General features: G+C 37.0%; 1 non-coding gene across 1 annotated transcript; it reads right to left on the bottom strand.

Annotated features, from left to right (window-relative positions):
* Window positions 1-6,070: 6,070 nt before the first annotated feature.
* On the bottom strand, window positions 6,071-6,152 carry Trnas-gcu (transfer RNA serine (anticodon GCU)). The gene has a single exon. It is a non-coding gene; the product is annotated as a tRNA-Ser (tRNA).
* Between the last annotated feature and the right edge of the window lie 18,709 nt (window positions 6,153-24,861).

The raw sequence follows: 24,861 nt of genomic DNA, 5'->3' as shown, positions 1-24,861 counted from the left end.
AGTAAAGTTTTGTGAAGAACTAGGTTTTCCGCAATTTGTGTGTTTCTCAACTTTTGAACGTATCGAGGTGGAAAATGGAAATGGAATTGTCGTAACCTGGAAGTGAAGCCAGCAAGCGGCAAATTCCAGAATGACTTGCATTTAGCTGTGAGAGAAGAACGAGTAAGCCGGATCGCGAGATTCTCATCACAAGTTGAGTTCAACAAGCCGATCTCCGATTGGCTTGTGGTACCCGTGGCATGATGGTTAGTGCGTTGGACTGTCATGCTAGAGGTCTTGGGTTTGATCCCTGACTATGCCATCTAAAGTCTTTTCACGGGTACTGCCTCTTGCGAGGAATTGACAAATTCTTTAAGAGTAACTATTGTCATGAAAAAGTGCTTTCTCAAAATTAGCGGTTCGGAGTCGCCATATAAACTATAGGTCCCCTCCATTCCTGACAACATTACTCGCACACAGGAATGGTTGAGAGTTGTAAGTCACTAGGCAATCTACTACAATTTGGGAAGGCAAAGACGACTGAATGCACTCATTTTGAAGAGTTCTTAGTTAGGTTGGCCATCTAGTGAAATTTCATCAAAATGTGATCGTAAACAGAGGTGCTAGGTAGGTTTTAATTTTTGAGCTCTTTTTTTTTGATTTTTTTAATAAAACGAATTTAATTTTCAGTCAAACTTTAAGTTAAAACTATAAACAAAGTACAGAGTGTTGAAAAGGTGAAAACAAATAAAACATTAGAGTAACAGGTAAGTTTAGTTATCAGTGTAGTGCGAAACACATATATATTTTCCAAATACATATCCGAACGTGTAAGAATGCGCACCATAATGAGGTCTAAGAGTACGCGTGTGCACTCTTATACGACATGGTAAGTTTTTGTTTTTTTTTAGTTTAAAGAAGATTTTAATTATTTTAGGATGTCTAGAAGGCAAAGGACATCTGAGCGAAAATTGTGCCTTGCTTCAGTAATTGAAGAGGCCCGAATTCGTATACAACAAGGGGAAAGTAAGAGGTCTGTGGCTCGATCACTTGAAATGTCGGACTCTACGCTCAGAAAAAGACTAAAGTCCTTGAAACCGGCCACAAAATTGGGAAGGTTTGACAAAACTTTTACAAAAGAAATGGAGCAAGACCTATGTAAATATATCAGGATGGTTGACGGGATGTTTTATGGCTTGACAACAAAAGGTCTCAGACAACTCGCGTTTTCTTTTGCTGTAAGCAACAACATTTCTCATCGTGTTAATACCAGCACTAAAATGGCAGGGAAAGACTGGCTTAGAGGTTTCATGCAGAGACATCCTGATCTGTCACTTAGACAGCCTACTTCTACTAGTGTAGCTCGGGCAATTGGTTTTAATAAGCCTCAATGTGATCGTTTTTTCAATAATCTATTGGAACTGATGACTCCTCCTCATAGTAGCCACAAAACACAGCCTCTTGAACGTTGCTTTTTCAACAGTGTAAAGAAATTTTATACTTCTGAATGTGAGAAGTGGCTTTTAAACCATCCAAGTCGTACGATTACAATGGACCAAATTGTTTCCATTTTTACCCCAGCTTACTTAAGAGCAGCAAACGCAGCCAATGCTATCCAAGGCTTCAAAGTGACTGGAATTTGTCCATATAATCCCGATGTTTTTAGAGAAGAGGATTTCTTACCCACAACTGTAACGGAAAGGCCGCTTCCGGAAGAGCAAGCAACATCTAATGCCGATACAATCACACCATCTGTCGTAGAATCCGCTGGAATAAGAAACACTTCACCAATCTTACCACCAGAAGATGGGAACTTTTCACCAATTCTGGAGCCAGCTGAGACAGTACCTAGTACATCAGCCTTAGAGCCTATGTTTTACCTATCAATTGATCCTGTGGACAATGCTGCTCAAGGAATAGTGTCAGAATTAGTCATTGACCCATTCATAAATAAGACTAGCGGATCCGAATCAATAAATGATCCATTTTATCGGTATTCGAGTTAGCACCCCTACCCCGTGGTGATCTTATAAGGTCAAACATTTAAGCAGCAGCTGGAAGAATCAATTATTACCAAAAAGAAAGCAAAGACAAATTCAACAAAAAATAAAAAGCCAAACATAACGCCAACTAGAATGGAACTGTCCAGGATGTCTGGAAATTTACTCCGAACCTTTAGTCGATGACTGGATAGAATGTTCGTCATACAAGGAATGGTGGTAGTTTTAAGTTTTTTTCGTTACTTAAATAATAAAGTAAAAAAATAATTTTAAACAAATGGAAAAATTCTGTTTTGTTATTATTTTATTTGATGTTTTGTCTAAAGTGCGGACTCTTATACCATCCTACCCTAATTGTGTTAGTGTGTATTCTTTTGAGAATCCCAATTTCTTTGTGGGAACATAAACATCTACATCATTTTTGTAAAAATTATACTAAACCAAAAGACCCTGAGTTTTCGTCCTACATTGTAAGGTTTTTCAGGCATCTTAAAAAAATAAAACTTAAATTTCAATAGAATTATATCTGTTGTATTTCTTTTGTGGTTGGGTTTTTTTTTCTTTGTTTCTTTTAGGTACCAAGGTTTGCAATTTCTTCTTTTTTTTTATTTCAGAAAAAAAATGCTGGCGCCCTTCCTTTACTAAATGTAAGAACGCCCCTGTGGCAATTTGAATCAAAACATATTTTTCTGATATCAAACTGATATAAAAATCGCAGGAAACTTAATTAATCGATCCTGCAATTTTTGCCTTGTCGCCTCTTCGACGCTGTTCTTTGACAGTTGGGCATAAATTACATATTTCTTATTTCACGCAGATAAATTGCTCAAGTGTTTTTTGTTTTCATCTTTTTTTCAATAGTTTTTTTTATATTTTTTTTTAATAACTGGGGAAAATAAAATTGCAACAAGGGGGTTTGTTCGTAGACCTATACATACGAGTAACCATGTGGTGTTGAAACGAGCTGGAAGCTTATCCTTATATACCTGAATCGTGAGCTTGATTCAAAATTTGTGAAGAAAAGCCTGTGTGAATGAGTTGGCTTTACAGATGATGCATTATGGTCTGTTTATTTGAATGTTTATGAACAAAAAATATAGTTTTTCTTTCTTTTGCAAAATAAGCCCAGTTACTCCAATTGCACTAACAAAACTAAATAATGTCTACAGTAATAAATTGATTTTTCCCCAATGGAAAACACATGATTCCAAATGCACAATTATCAACGAACACAGCCATCTAGATACAAATGCAATATCAATCGTACCAACATTTGATAACGAAATCACATAAGATTAATTCCAGACTAGTATGAATGTCAAAAACCCGTCCGAAGTAAGATTGTACTTTAACTTCTATCGGTAGTTTACTACGGATATTGTTTTTGTTATTCGTGTAAAATCCTACTTTACTATTGATAGATTTTCCAACAAAACACGGGTATTGTCACATGTCATGGTCCCCATTTTAAATGTTTATGAAATGGGCCCATGCTGTGGATAGAGATTTGACTTTTATTCGATTATCGAAATCAATTTTTGAGGTTTATATTCTTAGAGACATTAACACAGACACATTCTTGAGTCGCTATGAACGTGATCGTAGAGTAGAGTTCAATATACAGAAAACCCTATTGCGTTATCAAAAAACTCAATACAAAACCATCTTTTTCATATTTCCATAAAAATTCTTTTCAATTTATTTAAATTATCATGTTTTGCATTTCTTATTAATCCCATAAAATTTAGTGATGACTCAACCAATAAATACTTAAATGCTAAGTTCTCAGAGAAAGATTAAAAAATTAAAATTTTATTCTTCTGGTTATCAACGTTGCTAAGCATAACAACAAAAACTCTGGAGTCTTACCATCTAAATGGCCATCTATTGCTGGTGAGGATCTACACACCATTTTATTGAGATCATAATTTACGAACAAACCCCTTTTTTCAGCCATAATTTCATTCGAATTCAATTTTGTGAAATAAAAAACACATAAGTAAAATGGTAAAATATGAATTATATCAAAAATAGCTTAATTATGTCCTCGTACAAATTTTTAACAATATTAAGTTAAAATAAGTTCATTGGATTTGTTTTAGGTTATTTTGACATACATTACGTATGTATGTTCAATTGTATCAACTTTTAAATATGAAAAGCGAACTACAGTGCATGGGTTTTTTTTGGCACATTTACACTATGACACTATGTTTTGAAGCCCGAAAAAATAGGTACTAAGACACATTTGATAAAACAAAATAAAGAAAATGTATGCATAATTTGATTGGAAAGCTTAAATTATGTTTTGATTTTACTTTATATCGCAAGAACTGTATTTTAAATTATTTTTTCAAAAACGGTGGATTAGAAAACAACATATGTTAAAATTGATTTGTTACTCCAGATGGATGTCATGTGTCAATCTTGTCACATTTATATATTAAAAATGGATTATCACGATTAACAAAACCATTAAAATGAAAATAAACTTTATCACTAAACATGATTTTTTTTTCAAAAAATTATTCTAAACTTTAAAATATTGCACAACAATTAATTGCGTTTTTTTTAGCTCCGAACTGACAGCTGTCACTTTGTTTGTGTTGAAACACTGTACTATTAAATGGCATGATATTTAAATTTTGCATGAATTATAAGACACCCCTATTATGTAAGAAACTTGAAAACTTTTTCTGCTTTGTTACTTGTATTTAAAAACAAAAATTCAATAAGATTTTATATGTACCAAAACGAAATAAAAAGCGGCTAGTGTTACGATTCCCCAAATAAACCCCGAGGTACCTGGAATACGTTTGCAGCCAAATGTTATTGGTTTTACTAAGAAAAACTTCGATAACCTTTAAAAGAACGAAAATCAAATAATAGTAAAATAACTGCGTTACTTAAATAAATGTAAAATTTGCGTTAAATTCGGTTTTTCTGAATTGTAGGTTACTTGTTTAAGAACTCTAGCGCAGCATGCCCATATATCAGAAAAACATTTCAAATTTTTATAATGCTTAAAGACACCTAGTTTGTCGAGTCGAGTTAAGTCCTCCTTGGCTATGCTCGAAGGAATCCATTAGCACTACACTCGCTCAATTTAAAAAATATTCAACTCAGAAAGAGGTATATCTTCAGAATTTTCAGAAATTGATGAATCAATTCATCAGAAATAATTGGAATATTTTCTTTACCGATGGTTCAAAATGTGAGGAAGGTGCCTCTTTCGCAATTGTTGATTCAAACAACAATCTAGTTTCTACAGAAAAGCTATCACCATTTTTCTCAGTATTCTTAGTCGAGGCCTTAGCGATCTTAAAAGTCACGCGATTTGCCTGTGAATCCAAGAAAAAAAAACAGTAATATGCATCAAGGACAGTCTTTCAAACGCCAACAATCGTTCATCTTACATCGGCAAAATCAGAGACAACGTCATCAAACTTTTACACATCGGTGTAAAACTCATAAGCACGCAGACAATGAATCTAAAATAACCGCTAAGAACAGACACTAAGATATATCAAAACACCAACGTTCTAAAAACGATATTTTAAAATTGACTTGCTCTATTTTACATAACCAAAATATTGGTCTCGTTACCATCAAATTACACCAAATGACAAAAGCTTCTTTATTTTATTTTTCTACCCCTACAGTGAACATTTATTTTTTAAACCTCAGAAAGGATAATTTCGTTAGGGTCGAAGTTAAGAACCAGTTTATGTGAGCCTAATTTGACGTTTCTATTAAATGGGTTTTACTGTAGATGGGTACATTCGTTGCCTTACGCAATATTCATGTGTTTTGCTTAGAAAAGTATTTTTTTTCCAGTATTTGTTGTATATTTTACATAACAAGTAAAATTTAGGCGAAAAACATTAAGGTTTACAGAAAAAAAATATATGAAAATTCAAGAATTTTAACTATTATTAGTTATTTTTCGGGCAACTTATTTTATGCCTTCAAAAGAGAACTTAAATGTTCGAAATCAACTTCTTTCAATAATGATGGTCCTACAAACAGTCAACATTATTAATGAAGCTTTAAGCTTTGGTTTAGACTTATGAACCCTTATAAAATAAGCTCGACGAGGATGGGATTCGAACCCACGCGTGCAGAGCACATTGGATTAGCAGTCCAACGCCTTAACCACTCGGCCACCTCGTCATGTTGCCAACCGCCAAAATAAGAAACAATATGTTATTGAAGAGCTTTGATTTAAATTGAAGACGACCCCAAAAAAGAACAACAATTAAAAGGTTCTTAGAAGTGTATAACTCTTATTATGTAGAAACCTGCTTTTTAGGATAGTAAATTAAACTTTCACAAAGTTATAAACATTCATTTTTTTATTGAAGTATGTAAAACATACAAATGGCGTTGTAATCAAACACAACTTCAATTTAGCCTTTTTTTACAAAAAAAAGTGAAAGTTTGAAGCCCATTTATGCTTCATTCTGCACCCTAACCACTAACTATTAAGTAGAAGACAAGTCTCCCAGGTTTGTATGTATTTATTTTCGTTTTTTTTCACTTAATTAGGTACACCAAGGCGTATACTTACTTTTTTGCAAATAATTCTATAACAAGAGTTTCGATTGAGCCTATTTTCACGTTCATCGAATTGAACTTAAATTCTTATTTATCCTTTTTATATAATTTTTACCGCTGGTAAAGCTTGATTTTGACACCTGTTAACTCAGTTGTCATATTAAAAGGTAATAATTTAAGTTGAATGATTGCCATAAACTATGCAATGCGTTAAAATTATAAATAATTATGGAAAAATCATAATCGACGGACTAAATTGTCAAGAAATTCGAAGAGAGTAAAGTATTACCGACGCCACGTTGTAAGAGTTGTCTATCATCGTAGTGCACGCTAAATCGAAAATATTGCTGCCGATAGTGCAATTACTATAGACCCTAATTAATCCATTTCCAAACATCAATTAAACAAGTCGTAATACTCACTAAGTCGTATTTATTAATTTTGCAGAAGCTTTGTGCACAAAAGTGGTCAGTTTTAATTATAATTTGCATGCTGAAAATATTCCACAGGCGACACATAAAGGGTTTTCCATTAAAGGTGGATTGATTTTAGAATGGCATAGACATCAATAAAATTTTGTCATTATTTCAGTTCCCTCTTAATGAAAACATGTGTGACAATAATTTAGCTTAAATGGTAGCCGCACCTTTGTTGGATGGTGCGCATTCGAAAGGTCCAAGTTTCGATTTATTTGGCGCATAAATCAGGCTGAATTTGACCAATAGAATCAATTATGCCTTTCGTATTCATATCATCAACTTCAGGCCGCTGAATCCCTAACCACCATCATTTTCGAAGAAGCCCCGACCGATGACGCGTCCAGTCCGAAACTGACTCCAAACAGTAAACTTATTTGGGTGCTTGAATCATAAATCTCGCTTGCATTGGTGTCGTGTCTTATCAGATCTAAATTCGGCATTCTAATTTTTACGTATTCATTCAAAAATGGGCTAAATCGCTAAAGATGATTTTTCAACCTGTTAAGTGAGCTAAACAAATTTAGTATTCAATTAAAATGTTGCCTAGGGGGACTAACATTATAATTGCAATATCATTTTTCCCCCGCTTATTTATTGACCTCGTTTCTTAAAGTAAATTACTAACTTACTTACTTAAGGTGGCGCTACAGTCCGGGCGGACCTGGGCCTCAACCAACAAGCGTCTCCAGCCAGCTCGGTCCCTAGCTAGCTGTCTCCAGTTTCGCACGCCAAGTTGGTTGAGGTCCTCTCCCACCTGGGTGCGCCACCTGAGTCGCGGTCTTCCTCTACTGCGCCGTCCCTCGGGATTCGATTCGAAGACCTTCCGGGCTGGAGCGTTGATGTCCATCCGCTCTACATGACCTAGCCATCTAAGCCGTTGGACTTTGATTCTGCTAACTAGGTCAGTGTCGCTGTACAGCCCGTGCAGTTCGTCGTTATATCTTCTCCTCCATTCTCCATCTATGCATACGGGACCAAAAATCACCCGAAGAATTTTTCTCTCGAAGCATCCTAAGACGCTCTCATCTTTCTTTGACAGGGTCCAGGCCTCAGCGCCATAAATGAGAACCGGGATGATGAGTGTCTTATAGATGGTGATTTTAGATGCTCGAGAGAGGACTTTACTTCTTAATTATCTTCTAAGTCCAAAAAAGCTGCGATTTGCAAGATTAATTCTTGGTTTGATTTCAGTGCTGGTGTCGTTGTCTGTGTTAATAGCGGTGCTTTGGTAGACGAAGTCCTTAACTACCTCGAAGTTATAGCTGTCCATGGTGACGTTTTGTCCAAGACGTCGTCGTTCAGTGTCTTTTTTTGATGACAGAATATACTTGGTCTTGCCCTCATTGACCACTTAACCCACCTTCTTCGCTTCCGTCGCAATGCTCAAAAACGCTCCACTAACATCACGCTTTGATCTTCCAATTATGTCAATATCATCTGCGTATCCGAGTAATTGGATGGATCTTTGGAAGATTGTGCCTCTAGTGTTGACGGTTGAGTTTTGCACAATTCTTTCCAGAACGATGTTGAAGAAGTAGCATGACAGTGCATCGCCTTGTCTAAAACCTTTTTTGACATCAAATGCATCGGTAAGATCTTTTCCGACCTTGATGGAGCAGCGTGCATTCTCCATCGTCATTCTGCACAAACGGATAAGTTTGACAGGGATGCCAAAACTTGACATTGCTCGGTAGAGCTCTTCCCTATAGATGCTGTCATACGCGGCTTTAAAATCGATAAAGAGATGGTGGGTATCGATTTGAAGCTCCTGGGTTTTTTCCAAGATCTGCCGTATGGTGAATATTTGGTCGATAGTGGACTTTCCTGGTCTGAAGCCACACTGATAAGGACCAATCAGGTTGTTGACGAATGGCTTCAGACGTTTACATAATACGGCAGAGAGGATCTTATACGCAATGTTAAGGAGACTGATGCCTCTGTAGTTGGCGCAGTTTAGAGGGTCTCCTTTCTTATGTATCGGGCACACTATGCTGAGATTCCACTCATCGGGCATGCTTTCTTCCGACCATATTTTACAGATGAGTTGGTGCATGCTCCGTTCCAAGTCATCGCCTGCTGCTTTGAATAGTTTGGCAGTGATATCGTCAGCTCCAGCAGCTTTATTTGGCTTCATTTTAGATATAGCTATCTTCACTTCGTCAAGGTCGGGTAGGCGGAATTGTTGATCTGCGTCGCCGAGGTTGAGTGGTTCTATCTCCCTTACAGCGGAATTCGGTTCGTCATCGCTGTTACATAATTTGGAGAAGTGATCTTTCCATATTCTCAGCATCGACTGCGGTTCTACTACGATGTTCCCCTGATCGTCTTTACAGGCTTCGGTTCGTGGCTGGTACCCTTGGGAGGTTTTTTTTACCTTTTGGTAAAATTTACGAACCTCATTCCTGTTGTGACATCCCTCTATCTCCTCGAGCGCGCCCTTCTCATGCTCTCTTTTTTTCCATCTACGAAGCCGGTGTTCCTCTCTCCTCTTCTGCTCGCGCTTACCGGCATTTGTCGTCAAACCAGGGGTTTCGCTGTGGTGGCCGTGTAAACCTAGTACTTCAGAGGCGCCATCTCTGATGGCTGAAAGGCAATGTTGCCACTGGCTTTCAATGCTTAATGCAGGCAGCATAGGACTCCTTAAGAGGTTATTAGAGACTCGATCGGAAAAGGACATGGCAGTCTCTTGTGATTGTAGCCGTCTAACGTCGAAACTTCTTACAGTACTTCCTTGTTTAGGATTGGTCCGGGATATCCGTAGCCGTACCTTGGCTACAACGAGATAGTGGTCCGAGTCAATGTTGGCCTCTCGGAATGTTCGGATATCCTGGATACTGGAGAAGTGTCGTGCGTCGATCGCAATGCGGTCAATCTGGTTGACGGTTGATTGATCAGGAGATTTCCATGTCCCCTTGTGGATATTAAGATGCGTGAACTGCGTACTACCTACCAGAACGTCTCGCCCCGCAGCGAAATCGACCAGCCTGAATCCGTTCTCGTAGGTAGTGTTGTGCAGGCTGTATCTCCCGATTATCCCACCAAAGATGTCTTCTCTTCCTAGCTTGGCATTAAAATCTCCTAAGACAATTTTAATGTCATAGCCAGGGCACTGCTCATATGTCTTGTCCAAGAGCTCGAAGAATATGTCTTTGGTGTCTTCATCTTTCTCCTCTGTTGGGGCATGCGCGCATTTTAGGCTTAAGTTGGCGAATTTAGCCTTGATGCGGATTGTCGTGATGCGCTCGCTCACACTGTTGAAACTCAAGACTTTTTGCCTGAGCCTAGTTCCAACAACAAATCCACACCCAAATAGACGCTGTATTTGTTCTCGGTAGCAGTCGCCGTAGTAGATATCGCAGTCTTTTAGTTTGCGTTTGCCCGATCCATCCCATCGCACTTCTTGGATGGCTGTAATATCTGCCTTGCAGCAGTTTAGGGCTTCCGCTAATTGTTCGGCTGCACGTGGTCTGTTAAGGGACCTAACATTCCACGTACATATCCGAAGTTCGTTGTCCTTATTTCGTTTGCGTGGGTTGTCAACAGTGAATCCATCCGTATCCGAGGCTTGTTGGTGCTTCGAAACTTAAGGTATTTTTACGTGGCCAGGAAGTCACCCCGACGGCACAACCCCCAACCTGGAGGGCCAGATCCTAAGTATAACTCCAAGGAAGGGGAGCCGGATAAACCGCTCCTTACAGGCCTGGACTCCGAATATGTCGAAGAAGCCCTATAAGGTGTTCACTAAGTAGTTCAACCTTACTGGAACTGTAGACGCCACCGTTGATTCTATCTCGAGAATTCGTGCGCTGCCGCCTGGATAAGGAGAGGTGCCTTAATGGAAACACCTCTCCCCCCTCTCTCGTTTGCTGCCCTCAACAACTTTCCACTGGGGTTGGAACCCAATCTCCAGTTGAGGTACTAGGCACCCGATGTTCACCGCGGGGAGGTGAGAGTAGGAGTTGATAGACAGAGGTTGGTTTTGAGAAAAACCTGTGGACGCTTGTGTCCTCTTGAATGCACATGTCTACCATTTGACAATCTTAAAGTAAATTGGTGGGGTCAAAACTTTCACCCGCTCGGATCGTCGAATTTCTCCCGGTAACTTCATTGGTGTAATTTTGGGAGATGTACCAATAACATCTGATAAAGGTTCCTCGTAGTCATCGCAAACAACTGGGGCTGGACAGGATTGTGCATCCGAACATTTTGATGTTAACTCTTCATATACATCTTCTCCATCTTCTATTTGACCTTTTGAGGTAAAATTTAATCTAGGGGAAGAAATGAAAGGGTTTGGAACAAGTGATACCTTTAGGATTTTCGATTTCCAAATTCGATTTATTCTGCAGAAATCGCATTTGGTTTTGATGTCTGCGACTGACACCGTTCTTTGTTTTGATTTCGGAGGTGTTTCTTTCCAGTACTTTCGAAATGATACTACGCAACCATTTCTTTTTTTTGAGATATTGGCGGCACAGAACCTACTGACCATCTTCAAACTTGCTCCTCATTTGATGAGTTGGCTTAGTCTCTGGAACTAAGGCTGATAACACACAACGCTGTTGACGATCATGTAGCAACTTCGACTGAGACTTCTTTGTTATTGGATTGGGAGTTTTTCTAAAGGTGCTGAGTAGAATTGGAAGCGCAAGTTCAGGAGATGAGCCATCAGCAATAAGTTTTTTGAACGCTGTCTAAAGTGTTCATACAAATCACCCAATGACCTTCATGTTTTACTTTGAGAGTTTTTTCTTGCAACGTTTTAGGAATCAAAACACGTGTATAGTTTGCATTGAGTAAAATTATTTCTTGATGAGTAGTCAAACTTTGCCTCCTATTAAAATATGTCTGGATATAATGTTCTTCTGCTTTTAAATGCGTAGGCCAACCATTTTTTATATATTTTCCTACTTAAGTAACAACTTGCAAAAAAAGTGTGAAAGAATTAATTAAAAAAATTAGCTCATCTTAAAAATCTAAAAAATAAATCATTCGCCAATTTAAAAAAAAAAATCAAATATTACGGACGACAAAAATATTTTCTGTAAATTTCGTAAAGATTTTATGGTGCTTAGTAAATTCTCACACAGAAATTATATCTTGAATCTGGAGCTTGATTTAATGAGCGATCCTAAACGTTTCTGGTCGTTTATAAACTCTAAGCGGAAATCTCTTGGAATCCCAAATTCTAATTTTAATCCAAACTTTCCTCAACCTCCTCGGAACGGCCCTAAGGTTGATATTGGATCTATAAGTTTTAAGCGCACTTAACTCTCTTAAGCCAAATTCGAATCTAGGTGTCAATAGCACCCCTGCCATAATATTAAAAAGATGTTCTAAGTCTCTTTGTGCACCGTTGCTTACAATTTTTGAACTCTCTTTGTCATCTGGGATATTTTTAGATAAATGGAAATCTTCTTTCCTAATCCCCATTTTTAAATCGGGTTCTAAAAAATAATATTGAAAATTATAGGGGGATTTGCAAGTTGTCCGCAATTCCGAAGCTTTTTGAAAGTTTAGTAAAAAACAAACTTGATTTTCTTGTGAAAGAACATATAAATAGTGCTCAACATGGGTTTCTTTCGGGTAGGTCAACTATAACAAACTTGACATCGTTTGTTGTTGATGCTATTGAAATTAGAGGTCCAGTTGATGCTATATATACTGATTTCAGCAAAGCTTTTGATTTGGTAAATCACAGCATATTGCTTCTTAAACTAGATGCTTTTGCAATCCATTCAGTCTTACTCAAATGAATTTCTTCATTTCTAACTGGCAGGGTTCAAAAAGTAAAGATTCAGGGATATTCTTCAAGATCAATCAAGTGTACATCTGGTGTCCCTCAGGGTAGTCACCTTGGCCCATTGTTAATTATATTATTCATTGATGATATTGTCAACTATGTCAACTTTAGCAAATGTCTTATATATGCTGATGATTTCAAATTATTTTCAAAAGTAACTTCTGCAGATGACTGTCTCAAACTGCATATGGATCTGGAAAATTTATCTCACTGGTGTAACTTAAACGGTTTAAATCTAAATATAAAAAAGTGCTTCATAATTTCAATCTCTCGAAAACTTCTTACTTATGAGTTTATCTATTCTCTAGATTCCAAGCCTCTTCAGAGAACATTAAAAGTGAAAGATTTGGGTGTTCTTTTTGACTCTAAATTTGCATTCTCTCTTCATATTGATCCGATTGTTGCTAAAGCTAACTCAATGGGAGAGCTCATTAAAAGGAATTCCGTTGATTTTTCCGACCAATACACCCTTGTATCATTATATACTTCCCTGGTCAGGCCAAATCTTGAATACGCGGATGTTATCTGGAATCCTTGTCAACAAAATTAATCAGATAGAATACAGAGAGTTCAGAAATGCTTTACAAGATATGTATTTTACAAAATGCGCTGGAATTTCTATCCTGTTCCCAAGCTAGGAAAAAGCTTTTTAGGATTGTAATCTCTGAGAGCCAGAAGAACAACTCACGATATTGTTTTTGTGCGGGATATTCTTTGCTGCCACATAAAATGTCCCGAATCACTCTCCTCTATACGTATATATGGTCCAACGAGGCCATTGAGGGAAAGATCTCTTCTTTTTGAGACCAGACACTGAACGAACTACGGAAGTAACGAACCAATTTCAAGGTCAATTAGAGATTTCAATAAAATTTATGATTATGTTGACTTATATCTCTCCAGAGAAAAGTTTAGGAATGTATTATACTATTTATTCTTAAGATATTAAGTATTTGTTTCTTATTGTTAAGTACATTTATAATATTTATTTTTTACTGAAATATAATCTGTTAAGCTTTAAAGCTCGTAGATGAAGTAATAAGTAAATAAATAATACAGCAGTCAATGTAAAATCTCTGTCAGAATGTTGTCTAATAACCTAAGGGTGAGATTCTAAGACATCATCGTATATCTCACGAATTTCGCAGCATAAGCATTTCGAAATTTTCATCATGCCCCAACGGAAGGCGGGAAAGTGTGCCTGCATTAGCATGTTAAGTGGTTGGCCGATACTTAATTCTATGATAATTGTATCCCATAAGTAAGATTGTCCATCTTTGGAGACGCTGTAGAGTAATCTCAGGAAGTTTTTTGTTTGGGTTAAAAATCGTCGTCAACTATGCTCCGTCAGGAGATCAAATTCCTTGCCATACAAATATTGGTGGAATTTTGTAATTCCATATAAAATATAGAGTGCTTCCTTTTCTATTTGGCTGAAGGATTTTTGGTGAATGTTTATAGTTTTAAAAGCGAAAGCGATAGGCTTCTCTAAACCACTTGGAAAACGATGAGAAATAACGGCGCCTATGCCGTAACTGGTAGATTTTATTGAAATGTACAAGCCTTGATGCATTTACAATGCTTATCTTAAGGCTGTTAAATGCTTCTTCTTTTTTTGATGACCATCGAACTCCTTTATGCCGTAAACTATTCAAAGGCCCTGCAACTTGAGCAAAATTAGCTATAAATTGATTATTTTTATTAAATTTTCCCATTACGGCTTCCAATTCTTTTAAGTTAGTGGGCGAAAGTTGTTCTTTAATTGCTAAAAATCTGTCTTCTAGTGGCCGAATGCCCAAAGTCGGAATAGAATGGCCTGGATATTCAATTTCGTGGTGGAAAGGGGTGTCGATTGACAAACCAATTGTGGATTAATTGTAACTTTGAAGTCTCCGCATATACGGACTGCTCCTTTTCTTTTCGGAACGACAACAATGGGTGAAGCCCATTGAGGTTGTTGAATAGTGTTTAAAAATTTCAGCTTCGACTAAAAGTTCCAATTCCTGCTTAGTAGCCTCTTGAAGTGCAAACGGGATTGTGCCAAATTTAGGGTTAGCATTTTGGTAATTTTTAATTTTATCAAGAACTAGAAGACATAAAATTATCTAGTTTTTAGTTTTTGATCAAAAACAAAGAGGAGCAATACATTTTAAAATAAAAACAATAGTAGATTATCTTAAAATATCTGTATTGAAAAATTACACTTTAAACATTTTTTACTCAAATTTTGAGTTTAAAATTATTTTTTCAAAAACTACACTTAGTTTTGACTTGATTTTAAAACTGACTAACAGAACAGAATGTTGGCTTTAAAAAAATGTACCATACTTAATTGTAAGTATTACAGTTTTTTTTTTTTATTTTTTTCCATTTTAAATAATATTTTTTTTAAATTGCCCCTCCCGCCTAAATTATGAAAAATCATAATCGACTGAATATACAAAGCGATCGCTTAATTGTCAAGAAATTCGAAGAGAGTAAAGTATTATCCACGCCGCGTTGTAAGGGTTGTCCATCATCGTAGTGCACGCTAAGTGCTGCTGACAGGGCAATTACTAAAGCACCGAATTAATCCATTGTCATACAGCAATTAAACGAGCCGTAATACTCACTAAATCGTATTTATTAATTTTGCAGAAACTTTGTGCACAAAAGTGGTCAGCTTTGATTCAGCAAATCTTCCACAGGCGACATATAAAGGGTTTTCTATTAAAGGTGGATTGATTTTAGAATGGTATAAGACATCAATAAAATTTTGTCATTATTACAGTGCCCTCTTAATGAAAATATGTGTGACAATAATTTAGCGCATTCGAAAGGTCCAGTTTTCGATTTATTTGGCGCATAAATCAAGCTGAATTTGACCGATGGAATCAATTATGTTGTCTTTGAGGGACGCTGTAAATTACGTTTGTGACGGTGCCAGATCGGGCGTAATATCGAATGTTTTTTTAAGTGTGTTGCACGAAGCGCCATATGGCTTCCGTATCCATATCATCAAATTCAGGCCTCTTTTGACAGTTAAAGTCTAAGAAGAAGTCAGCCCGAAATTGACTCCAAACAGTAAATTTATTTGGATGCATGAATTATGAATCTCGAGTGGATTAGTGTCGTTTCAGATCTAATTCGGCATTCTAATTTTTACGTATTCGTTCAAAAATAGGCTTAATCGCTAAAGATGATTTCTCAACCAAAATTGAGATCAACTTTTCACTGATCCATAATCCAATTAGCGAACACACGGCGGCGCGGCGCGGCGGTGCAGTGGTGCAAATGCTCGTTTGGCTTACGCTCCTTTGTGAGTTGAGTTGTGTGTGGGGGCCTTAAGGCCCACATAAAATCTCTTTAATGTACAAAAACTAACAATTTTAATTTTATTAGACTTAAAATTAAGAGAGGCGAGGAATACGGACTCAAAAAGGGAAAAAGTAAAGGGTATCTTTCAGATGGGATTTAGAAATGTTTAAGTTGAAGACTAGCATAGCAGCTTTGCAGTGACGAAGAATTCTTGATATTGGTTCAAAGTGCCTCTAGTTAGTGCGGTGATGAGGGATAAGGAAAAGAGAGACAGATAGCAGATTTCGAGGGTTAGTGTTAAGATCAATATCACTCAGGAGTGCAAGGCACTCTATATTGTCCATTAATAATTGGTGAACAAATAATACAGCAGCTTTTTTGCTTCAAATGTATATAAGGGTTGCAAACCTATCTGTTTTAATCGATCGGCATAAGGAGGCAAGTTAAAGGTATCATAACGTAAAGCAAATTGAACAAAAATTCTTTAAACATTTTTTAATTCTAAGTGAATGGTTTTCATAGAAATGAGCCCATACTTGGCATGCATATTCAAGATGAGGATGAACTAGGGAAATGTAAAGCGCTTTAGTTACATAGATGTTGGACAATTATTTTGAGCACCTCTAAATAGACCCGAGAGATCTATTAGCTTTATTAATAATTTGGTCAAAATTTGAATGGGAATTCAAGTGTTTATCACACATTATACCAAGATCTCTAGGAAATTATGCATGCATCAAACAAAACAAATACTGAGATCATTTTGTAAAATTAAGGAATCAGATGAAGTTGAGATAATCGTAAACATTTTCTTATCATCCACAAACATTAGGATATCTGGGTTTTTTTAATTTAAGACAGACATCGTTAACAGATAACACAAAGAGTAGGGGGCCAAGGTGATTACCTTGTGGGACTCCAGAAGTTGCATGTATGGGACTGGATACTGCGTTACGGAAGAGGACTCTATAAGTTCTATTCGCAAGGTAGCCTAGGGCTCTAAGTTTGAGATAAATTATCTTATGAGATATTTTATCAAGGGTTTTACTGAAATCAGTGTATACACCATCAACTTCATTACCATTCTCAAGGGCAGACAAAACTTTTGATATGAATGCAATTAAGTTAGTCGTATTGGATCTACCTTAAGGAAAACCATGTTGAGCGGAGGAGAATAAGGGCTTGCAATGGAAATAAACGGAATCATAAACTAAGCTTTCAAAAAGTTTTGGGATGCATGAAAGTTTAGCAATAGGTATATAATTGTTAATTTCAGTTTTATATCCTTGTTTATGAATGGGAAATATAAATGAATCTTTCCATAAACGAGGAAACACCTTGGGAAAGAGTGATTTCAAAGAGTGCAGTTAGAGGCTTTGACAGAGAATGCATACATTTTTTTAGAACAACTTAAGGGACGCCACCAGGACCAGGCCTAAACTTCTCATTGAGGCTTACGATTTTGGCAAGTACCATTTCTTCAGTTATTGTAAACGATTAAAGAGAGGTTTAAGTGAAACCATCTAAATAACTAAAGTAGTGTGGATCAGGATCATGCAGATGTTCAGTATACGATTTGCTTAAGTAATTAGCAAATAGATTTGATATGGTGAGGAGATTATGTTGGCGAAACTCATTGAAGGTGTAAACCCATCAGATTTTCGTTTGGTTATTTTCCATTTGGTTAAGGTATTGGTTACAAAGGGATTCCCTTCATTCAGAGAAAGAATTATAGCCGAGAAGATAGTTGTTGTGGTCGGTATCAGATTTGGATTGTAAAAAGATCTTCCAAAGCTTGTTACGGGTATTTCGTAGGCTACGGCTCTCTGTTTTACAAGGGAATGGTATTGATTCTTTAATACAGTATGAGAGAACCAAATGAAACCAATTTGTAAGGGAGTCTACTGTTGAGTGGAGCGAACTTAATTCAAAGTCGGCTGAGCTAAGAAGATTGTTGAGTTTGGAGAAATCAGCCCTACGAAAATCATAACATCAATTTTTAATTTCAAAAAATTGTTTTCAAATTCAATGGGGACGGAGAAATTAAGGGAGGATGATAGCGATATAAGATTGAGAGAAGGTGAGGTCTCACGGAGACAACACAATTATTGCAAACAGATGAGAAAATGAAGTCAAGTTTGTTACTCCATTTAGTTGAAAAAGACCACAATCAGATAGACGATCAATAAACAGCGATTCAGATTCAGAGAAGATGTTAGTTACCAAGAACGATGATCAAATCATTAGGTTGCACTTGTTCCAGCAAAAAATCAATGGCATAAACAGCAGCTTCGTATGCTTTAATTTGTTGAGTTGGTCAAATGTAACAACAAAGGACAAAAAGACCAATTTAAGAAAGTGTAACCTTAGCTGATACGCCTTCAAATTCGATTGAAGTAGGATCTAAATAGCAAGAAATGTTATCTGGTTTTTTTTTTTCAATAGGTGATGACAAGATCTTTTAATTTATACCTTAAGACTAAGGCGACGTAAAAGGTAAGTTCTATGATAATTTTCCACAATCCATTTATTATTTTAAAGAGGAACTCCGTAAAGTTATACAACCGCAAATGTGTGAATTGTGGCGCTAAGTTTTCAATTTGGCAATACTTTTTTTTGGAGTTGTTCTTTATGACAGCCGTCTTTTGATATATGCTGAGTTCGGTTTGCTGTTTCATAATGACTTGACTTATATTATTATTTATTATTTGAATTATTCAAATTTCACTTAATGAAAGACTTTGTGTAACGAACCTTGATTAACGGGCTTACAAAATCCAATTCGTGAAAGACTTGAAGGTAAACGACCATAAGAGCACATTGATAAGATGGCCGCATATCAAGATTTTCACAAGAAAATTGTGTTCAGCAAAGAAGGACATGGTATAACGGTTAATGGGGACAAAACAAAGTACATGCTGTAGTCAAGAAAGGACTTACAACACCGACGACGTCTCGATCAAATCGCCGCGATGCCATCGAAAGACGTAACTTTAAGGTAGTTAAGGACTTCGTCTAGCTAAGCTCCGCTATAAACGCAGAAACCAGCGTTAAGATCAAACGAAGAACCGCTGTTTCTTTAGGCTAAGAAAGCAATTGAGTAGCAAAGTCCTCTCTCAAGGGACCAAAGTGTCGCTATATAAGACCCTCATCATCCCCGTCCTGCTATACGGTGAAAAAGCATGAATTAATATGAAAGCGGATGTAAGCACCTTGAGTCGTTTCGATAGAAATGTTCTTCGTGTGATCTACGGTCCACTATGCATAGAAGGTGATTGGAAGGGAAAATGAAACGACGAACTTTACAAGTTGTGCAGTGACGTAGACTTAGCCAGAAGGGTAAAAGTCCAACGACTGAGATGGCTGAGTCACATAGAGCACATGGAAACCAATGCTCCAGCCTGGGAAGTTTTCGAATTCACACCTACAGGACAGTAATGGAAGACCGGGAATCAGGTGGCGCGTACAAGTGGAAAGTGACCTCACCCATCTTGGAGCGCGAAACTGGAGACATCTACCTAGGGAGAGAGCTGGATGGAGAAGTTTGTTGTAGAGTAGAACCACTTTAAGTAAGTAAGACGAAGTTTATTTTTAATTAAATGACTACTCTAATAAGCAAAACTGACATATTTGGAATGATCGCAATCAACAACGCACATTGCCTTAAATCACACGTCTGCAACTGCAAAAGTGGTGCTTATTAGGCTAGTATCGTTCTCCATTATTAATAGCATATCTTTCTCTTTACAAAATATTAAAAATTAATTATTAAAATGAAACCTGTTATTGGCAAATTATGTCCACCTTGCTTCTGCCAAAAATTCTTTTGTTGCTAGTATTTTATCCTTAGTTTGGGGAGATAAGGGCATCGCTTAAGAAAATTTCTTGGTAAACGTATTTTCAATCCCGCTAGTCAATCATTATTTTCAATATTTTCTACTATTAAAGACTACTTCAATCGACATTAAAACGATCTTCATACCTCGCAACTTAACCGTTTCGAATAATTCGAACTGTGATACTACCCAACAAGTCTTAGAGAAGTTTAAACGTTTCTATTCTTTAAATGCAAGATCACATCTCCTTCACTTTTTACGGTATTTTAACCGTAAGCCAACGTTTTAAATGACCATATAGTTAAACATCCATCCTCTTCAATTTTTGCTTACATAAACATTAAAATAAACCATTTAAGATCACTTTTTAAAAACTACGTCTTCGACAATCCAACCATTGTAACTTTCTAAAGATTAAAACCTTCTATGTTAAGATACAAGTTTATTTACCTACCACAATTATTTATTATAGAAAACTCCAAATACTCACGATCGTAATGCAAATTGCATTCTCTTCACGTGGAGTAATTAAATTTCAAAAAAGAGAGAAAACCATTCAAAACACATTTCGCTGATCATTGATTTCTATATACGGAACTAATAAAAATAACATGTGTACCTGAACCTAAAGCAGCAGCACTCAGCAGCGCCGCTTCGTCAAATGCAGTGTTCCACTACCACAACCGCCGCCGCCGCCGTTGAACGTTTATTTAACTAACTAGATCGAATTCAATGGCTATCACCTGTCATTACAAAAGTAAAAGAAAAGGTTTGAGTATGCGCGTTTTCAAACGATCAATGAACGTAACTGCTGCCAAAGCAGGCGGATATGCCGTCCATGCCGATGGCGCTGCGCTTCTTCTGCGCTCGTGGAGCTATCACAATGCCAATTATTCTGCTCCGCATATAATGGTTTATCCTATCCGTTTCACGGTGTTTTGAACTCGTGTTTCGTGAGTATTGTGTGCCATCCGTACGTCGTCATTGTCAGACGTCACAGTCAAACCTACGAACACGACACACAAGATGATAGTAATAAAAAGCTTTTCACAAATCTCGAAACATAAAAATAAAAGTTGCAATTTTTGTGTGGCATTGGCATGCAAGTCGCTCTTTTACTATTGCAAAACCCAAACGCCAATCAGAGCCTTTTCTCGAATGATATGGATCATCCTCTTCGGTCTTCATTGACACTATTTTCCGTTGGTCTTAACGATTGGGTAGGGGCTTTAGTGAGCTCAGTCAGAGTGTCATATCGATGGAACTAAATCTCAAATTAATAGTCATAGTCGGAACATGAAATTCCATCGTTTTCACATCATTGTCAAGGCATTTACATTCGCATCATGGACTTTTATAGATTTTAGAGAAACACTCTGGTTTGACATACAGTCGAGTCCCTCTTATTGGAGACTGGTGGTCGACAACGTTTTGTTTCTGGAGATCAATGTGCACCTTTCCAATGTGTTTTGATATAATGGGTTATTCGTTGATAGATATAATGGAATAGAAAACACATACACGAAGTGAAAGGTAATGGTTAAAAGAACATTTGATGGCACTTATTTCTTTAAATGTTGTCCACGGCTACGACTGGGTTGTCCTTTACGGAAAATCTGACATACGGTGACACTTTCCAGAAGAGCGACTTGTATTTCGAATCGCTACAGGCTATGTTTGCAATACAGAACCCCTAACAGAAAACCTCATAAGTCAGTCATGTATCGGTCTTCACGGACGGTTCCAAAACTCAAGAGAGGAAATGATCCAATATATTTTCACACAATCCTCCCTTAAAAAGATCGTTAAAGCTGCTAGACTACTGTAGAAGTACTTTCGGTTTCTGAAACCTCTAAAGACGTTTCTTTCCCAAAGTTAAGCAAACAAAAAGAGACATACCTTAACAACTTTTGGTATTGTACCCATAAAAAGATAAGTTTCTGGATTGCGAGGACCCTCTTGGATGCATTAAGCGAAGGCCCACACAGCACCAGATATTCCTTCAATCAAAGAGAAAGTTCATGAGGTATGGGATTGATATCTTAGGACTAAGTGAAGTACAATGGTCGCGATCGGGTAAATACAAGTCTCCAACGCATAATACAGTACTGCTCAATTCCTGAAAGAAACCTGGGAGCGCATAGGAAACTGGAGTTAGTCTGCTTATTGCTAAAACAGCTATCAAGAGTCTGATTTCATTAGGAATACTATATGTGAAAGGGTTTTGATGGCCAGATTCCGGAGTAGAGTACGTAACGTCACCATCATACAGTGTTACGTCCCAACGGAACTCACCCCAGATGAAGAAAAAGAATGCTTCTACAGTTGCTTCTACAGCTCGTGGAGACATCATACTGATAATGGTAGGATTCAATGGTAGGGTCAGCAATAAAAACGAAGGGATCAGACACGACATAAGAAAGCATATGGTTGGCAGTTGCAACTACAATGGTGACAGATTTGAAGAAACAACAACAGGCTTTCGGAGGTAACTTGGGCAAAGATTAACGAAAGAAAACAATTAAAAAATCATTTAAAAGCTGTAAAACCACAGTGCAAGAAAGAGAGAGAGGGGTTGAAAGGAGGTGTCGGTGCATATTGGTTTTGAATTCCTGAATATTGCAATGGCTGGGAAAGACAGAGTGTGGTAAGGAATTCCACTAAAGAACTAATCTCTGTACTTGACGGTACTACCGAAGTTAGGCTCGAGGGTATTCTGATTCATAGAAACGTGAGTATTACGGTTAAACAGTTTAAGGGGAGGAATGCAGCTGGCTATATCACTAGAGCATAAACCATTAAAATAACGGTAAAAAAGGGTAAGGCAGGAAACTTCACGACTATGTTCGAGCCAAGGGGTTTAGGTAAGTTGGAGGAGCACCAGCCCAGATATGGCAGTTATGCTCAAGCTTTGGACGTATTGTAAATAACAGCCAGATTAGATGGGAAAAAAACTTCTTGCATCGCCTTAGAAAACGCAACATTGCATATATGATCGTTTCACAAAAGTAGGTTGGTGATACACATACCGAGAATATCGAGGGGAAAAGCTAAGAGTACTACCGTCAGCGAAAAAATGTTTTGGGTTAGAAGTTGCAGACAAGAGATCAGTAATAAAAATGAAAAAGAGTGTTGGAGATAGAACAAAGCCCTGGGGCACACCAGCATTTATTTTGTGGTTTTCAGACTTGAACCCATCCAATACTACTTGTATTGAAGGGCTGGAAAGGTAATTACTCATCCAATGAAGGAGGGATTTGTGAAAACCTATCAAACCGGAGGCTCAAACCGGAGTGTTGGTTTGAGCTCTGAAAATAAGGTTTAGCTAAGAAGGTGGAAGGAACATTTTGCTTTGATTTTAAACTAATGTATTCGAAATCAACGTGCAACTGACATTTTTTGAGCTGCCCAATGCAATAAATTCCCAAATATGCACCCCAACCTCCAGAGATATAGAAGAAGGCATGTAATTCACCAGTCTTTCAAAAGGGCAATAGGTCTTACATAAATAATATAAGACCAATATCGTAACTCTCCTGTGTTCCCAAATTTTTTGAACATCTTGTTTATTACATTTATTTCTTCTTATCTATTAAAAAGATTTTATCGAGTTCTTCCTCCAACCCTTTCATTGCCAAATCAAGAGTTCCCCAGGATAGTCATTTAGGTCCTCTACTCTTTAACTTAGCATTCAATTATTTACGCCTTTGTGTAAGATATAGACAAATTTTAATATCTGCGGATGATCTACAAATCACTTACAACTTCAACAGAATATTAAAAGTTTTGTTATTTATCTATACATCGCGTTTAAGATTGTAAAGATTTTCGAGTTCTTTTTAATTCTAATCTCGATTGCACGGCACATATTAATGCGATCTTTATTAAAGCAAACTTAATGTTAGGATTTATTAAACGTTGGTCTACAAAATTTCGAAATCCTGATGTTGCTATCGCTCTAGGTATATAAGACTTTCTTCCGCTTCCATATTAAGTGCGCATCAGAGGTATAGACTCCTTTTTACGAGAGGGCTACCATGGTATGATCTTTACAACCTTGCTCCTTATAAATATCGGAAAAAGCTTCTTCAAATGCAACCTCTATTGCAAAGGTGTAACCACAATAACCATGTTTTACAAATAATGCATGTTTAACTAATTTTAAAGTTCGTTTTATTTCTAACTAACTGCTAACACTGCACTAAGTGATGTATCAGATCATAAGATATAGCTTGTATTAGGCTTTCTTATGCGAAGATCTGATAATGCAACAACAACAAAAACACCTTCAAGCAGGATTCCTCCTGCATTGAACCGATCAACACCTTTCTGATCGTCAACGAAAAGTCCGTTCAATATCGATCACCACTTCGTCTTCTGTATAGAACTTCATTTTCTGTGATCAAGTTCTAAACATTAAGTGGGAGTTTCGATTATTCAACTTAGAGAAACTCTACTGTAGATACTTTACTGTATAGTGAAATAGCTATCAGCTATTAAGATTTCTGTCCTATTGACATTTGGCAAATTTATTTACCGCGATATTAACTGTGTTTCTTATAGTTTTGGTATTTAAATTCAATCGGAAAGAAATGGAAGCACATGCTCAGAAATCTCAAGAAGCAACACTCAATGGAAGAAGGAGAGTTTATAAATTGAACTTCCAATTTCAAGATACAATAGAAAGATACAGATAACTTCATGTACATAGGTTACTACAATAAAACTAGTGCTCTGAATTTTAATTGAAAATTTACTTCGAGGCGCACACGTTCTTATTTTGCTGATGGTTCGTTTGATTCGATCGGTTGGGAAAATGGAGAGTCAAGTTGTTGTTTTGTTGATGGGTCTGTTATTGATGTTGATGATTATATGACTATGACGATGACCAGACCATCATCATCATCATG

The sequence above is a fragment of the Eupeodes corollae genome, chromosome 1 (genome assembly GCF_945859685.1).
Source record: "Eupeodes corollae chromosome 1, idEupCoro1.1, whole genome shotgun sequence".
Lineage (NCBI taxonomy): Eukaryota > Metazoa > Arthropoda > Insecta > Diptera > Syrphidae > Eupeodes > Eupeodes corollae.
This window is presented reverse-complemented; position numbering and strand designations above follow the sequence as displayed.